Source organism: Babylonia areolata, chromosome 12 (assembly GCF_041734735.1).
Source record: "Babylonia areolata isolate BAREFJ2019XMU chromosome 12, ASM4173473v1, whole genome shotgun sequence".
Lineage (NCBI taxonomy): Eukaryota > Metazoa > Mollusca > Gastropoda > Neogastropoda > Buccinidae > Babylonia > Babylonia areolata.
Window position 1 is genome coordinate 39,110,378 of NC_134887.1, and position 4,856 is coordinate 39,115,233.

The 4,856-nt window shown below is 40.5% G+C and overlaps 1 protein-coding gene across 2 annotated transcripts in view; it reads right to left on the bottom strand.

Annotated features, from left to right (window-relative positions):
- Positions 1-1,419, bottom strand: part of LOC143288193 (uncharacterized) — a 12,413-nt gene extending 10,994 nt beyond the window's left edge. Inside the window, exon 1 of one of the 2 annotated variants that reach the window (XM_076596516.1) lies at positions 1,283-1,419. The gene's annotated coding sequence lies outside the window, so the exon portion shown is untranslated. Of the gene's footprint in view, positions 1-229; positions 258-1,282 lie in introns of those variants that run through there. The other variant, XM_076596517.1, reaches the window with a different exon arrangement.
- Between the last annotated feature and the right edge of the window lie 3,437 nt (positions 1,420-4,856).

The following is a 4,856-nucleotide window of genomic DNA, read 5'->3' on the forward strand; positions in this document are numbered from 1 at the left end:
CACACACACCCACACACACAGAGCTCCATTACCGTAAGTGAGTCTTCGCACAACAAAACAACAACAGCAACAACAACAAACAAATAAACATACAAAAACAAAACAAAAATAAACAACAACAAAAAAACAAAAACAAACATCCGAAACAAACAAAATAAAACGAACAAACATGATACGGACTTTCTGGACCACTGAGATTTGTACTGAACGCCAAAAGGATTGGCCAAACCCTAGCTATAGACGTCACTGAAGTCTGCTCCAGAACTATCAGCTTTCCATGACTGACCTGTTCCCTCCCTACACAATGGACCTGTAAAACAATCCCTGACCATCACTCTTTGGTCAGTGTCGCTGAAGGTTCTTCCCCTCCTTTTTTTTCTCTCTTTCTTTCTCATTTTTTTTAAGAATTGACATTCGAACGTCAAGTTGCATGTTGACATTCAAACATATAATAAAAATAATGATAACGATACTACTACTACTGCTACTACTAATGATAATAATAACGCATATTTAAAAAAAAAAAGAAAAAGAAAAAAAAAAAGAATGATGGGGAAATGATTTCAGATCAAACAGATATTTTAGACGAACAATTAGTAAAAAAAAACAAAAAACAAAAAAAACAACAACAAAAAAACAAAAAAAAACCAAAACAAACCCTACCCAGAAATATAATTATGGGAACATCACTCAGAGCAGCACAAACATACAGGATGAGCTGAACAATTATCTGGTGGGAGAATTATTTCCCAGATTCAACAACGAACAGACTTATATATGTCTTGCGAAAAGTATGATCTCCTAGGAAGAAGCGGGATTTAGCTCTAAAATCGATGAAAAAAAACAACAAAACAAACAAAACAAAACAAAACACACACACACACACACACACACACACACACACACAAACAACAACAACAACAAAAAAACACCAACAAAAAAAATAAAACAAAACAACAACAACAACAACAACAACAAAAAACCCAATCCATTTCATCCCCACAAAAAGATGGGCTAACTGTATGATTTTATAAGTTGTTGTTGTTGTTGCTTTCTGCCGGGGACAAAACTCAAAAGCATCAGTTACAAAATCATTCATGTCCGTAAGATACGAAATTAACGAAGTTAATTTATACCACAGATCACAAGTCAGAGGATAGTTTTCAGATTTCAAATAATCAAAAGAGCATTTCAAAGTTCGCTTAGTTCGTATGTCAAAGTTTACATGTTGAGAAAACAACAACGACAACAACAACAAAAACCCAAAATTCCACACATTCACCTGAGAGACAAAGTACCGCAGGGCTCCAATTCGCCAAGTGTCCAGTCAGCTCAACACACGACGACCAGACAACTTATATCTCATGCACGAGATATCTTCTGGCCTATCTTCTGTTTTGCATGCCCTCCGTCCAGTCGTCGCTTCCGTTGCTGGCTCGTCCAGTTCACGGCTCGTGTACTGAAAGATGTTGTTCCCTTCCCTTCTCTGCTTTGTTTGATTTCGTGTGTGTGTGTGTGTGTGTGTGTGTGTGTTGATTGTGTGTGTGTGTGTGTGTGTGTGCGTCTGTTGGTGTTTTGTGTGTGTGTGTGTGTGTGGTGTGTGTGTGTTTGTACGCGCACATCAATGTGTGTGTGTGTGTGTGTGCGCGCGCGCGTGTATGTGTGCGTGTGTGTGTTTGTACACGCACATCAGTGTGTGTGTGTGTGTGTGTGTGTACGTGCGTGTGTCTGTTGGTGTTTTGTGTGGATTGTGCATGTGTGTGTTTGTACGCGCACATCAGTGTGTGTGTGTGTGTGTGTGTTTGTACGCGCACATCAGTGTGTGTGTGTGTGTGTGCGTGCGTGTGTGTGCATGTGTTTGTACGCGCAAATCAGTGTGTGTGTGTGTGTGTGTGTGTGTGTGTGTGCGTGCGTGTGTGCGTGTCTGTTGGTGTTTTGTGTGTCTGTGTGGATTGTGCATGTGTGTGTGTGTGTGTGGATTGTGCGTGCGTGTGTGTGTGTTTGTACGCGCACATTAGTGTGTGTGTGTGTGTGTGTGTGTGTGCATGTGTGTGTTTGTACGCGCACATCAGTGTGTGTGTGTGTGTGTGTGTGTGTGTGTGTGTGTGTGTGTGTATGTGTGTGTGCGTTCGTGTGTGTACGTGCGTGCGTGCGTCTGTTGGTGTTGTGTGTGTGTGTGTGTGTGTGTGTGTGGCCGGAGATCTCCACTGCCGTCAATCATGTGCGATCCGAGCTAGCTTCCTGTGGGTATAGCCGCTCCCATTCTGCCCCAAAGTGAAGGTGTCAGGATAGTTCGAAGGTTCAATGGTTTATTTGCCAAAACAGTATCCATTTAGTTCGAAGGTTCAATGGTTTATTTGCCAAAACAGTATCCATTTAGTTCGAAGGTTCAATGGTTTATTTGCCAAAACAGTATCCATTTAGTTCGAAGGTTCAATGGTTTATTTGCCAAAACAGTATCCATTTAGTGCGAAGGTTCAATGGTTTATTTGCCAAAACAGTACCCATTTAGTGCGAAGGTTCAATGGTTTATTTGCCAAAACAGTACCCATTCAGTTCGAAGGTTCAATGGTTTATTTGCCAAAACAGTATCCATTTAGTTCGAAGGTTCAATGGTTTATTTGCCAAAACAGTATCCATTTAGTTCGAAGGTTCAGTGGTTTATTTGCCAAAACAGTATCCATTTAGTTCGAAGGTTCAATGGTTTATTTGCCAAAACAGTATCCATTTAGTTCGAAGGTTCAATGGTTTATTTGCCAAAACAATATCCATTTAGTTCGAAGGTTCAATGGTTTATTTGCCAAAACAGTATCCATTTAGTTCGAAGGTTCAATGGTTTATTTGCCAAAACAGTATCCATTTAGTTCGAAGGTTCAATGGTTTATTTGCCAAAACAGTATCCATTTAGTTCGAAGGTTCAATGGTTTATTTGCCAATACAGTATCCATGAGAGTGTGGGTTCGATTAACTGCTCAGTCTCGAACTTTCTCCAAAGTTTGGCTGGAAAATCAAATTGAGTGTCTCGTCATTCGGATGGGATGATAGCGCACTGAAAAACCAACCAACCAACCAACCAACCAACAAAAATCAAACCAACCGGAGGGTCGTCCTGTGGCAAAATTCTTGAGAAGAAATCAACTCTTTGACAGGTACGCAGATAATTATACGCATGAACCTAAGGCCTGGCTTCCTCGCTGGGTTAAGCTTCTGTCGGGGCAGCTATCTGTCTAGCAGATGTGGTGCAGCATATATGGATTTGTCCGAACACTGTGACACCATGTCTTCCCTGTGCTCTTCTAATTTTCTTGGTCTTTGTATTCATCTGGTGTCTGGCAAAGTGCTCACTCCATGGCATTGCATCCGGAGGCCTTCAATGGACGTGTCCCATCCAGTGCCACCTTCTAAGTTTGATCTCAGAGGTGATGACCAGCATGGTGTTCTTTTCTGGAGTTCAATGTTTTAGATGGTGTTTTGCCAAGCCAATGTTCAGAATACCACGTTGGCAACAGTTCTGAAACGAAGCATGACTAACTTGGGACTTAATCTTCAGTCTTGAGTTTCATATATTCTTCCTTCTCCCAGACTGCAACTTCCACTTTCTCTTGTTCACGTTGTTTTGGACTGTTTTCACCCTGCTATATAGGCAGCCATACTCCATTTTCTGGCGTGTGCATGCTGAGTGTTTTCTTGTTTCAATAACACATCAAATGCTGGTATGGATTACAGGATTTTTAACCTGTGTATTTGATCTTCTGCATGTGCATACACATGGTGTGGGTTCAGGCAGTAACAGGTCTGCATGTATGGCGACCTGGGAGATCAGAAAAATCTCCATCCTTAACCTATCAGGTGGGCCGATCCAGGGATCGAACTCGGGGGAAACTCAGGCAAGAATCCAGCAGTCTAAACATTCGGCCACCACATCCCTGTCTGAGTCACGTAACGTAAAATCATGTTCGTAGATGCAAACGAATAAGGGAACTGCTGTCCATGAACACACACACACACACACACACATATAAATACACACACACATATAAATACACACACACACACACATATATATATATATATAATACATGCACAGTGGTTGTGTGCTCAGATCCAGTTGACTGACAGTGATAGGGTGATGATGGTTGTTGTAAGAGACAGAGAGAGAGAGAGAGGAGGGGGGAGGAGCAGGAAATGATATACAACAGTATATACCTGAGAAACACACACACACACACACAAATATGTTTTATTGTTTTAATATTCAATGATGAAATGAACAGCCAATGCGAAACCGAACAGTGAACTCATCACAAAATAAATAAAATGAATATTTCAACAATCTATCACCTCACCACCTCCTCTCCCTCATACCCATCCCAAAAAGAAAGGGAGAAAAAAAAAGAAAAAAAAGAAAAAGAAAAAAGAAACACAGCACCAACACAAATGCACACACAAAAGGAAAACCACCTGGCATCAAAACCTGTTGACTACAGTATCATCCACTAACAAACTGCAGACACACACATATAGATAATAATAATAATAATAATAATAATAACTGGGAAACAAACGAAAAGAAAAGAAAAAGAGGCCTAGTCTGTGTCAGTGCTGTTTTGACATTTTTACAGAACACATCACCTCTGTATGTATTTCCTTTATGACTCTTGACATTTTTACAGACCACATCACCTCGGTATGTATTTCCTTTATGTTTCAATATGAGTCAATGCATGCAATGTGCATGCCTGCGTCTGTGCATGTTTTCCGTGTTCTCTACTATAATCTACTTGCATTCTTAATGAAAAAAAAAAGAGTTAAAAAACAAAACAAAAAAAAAACCACACACACACACACACAAACCC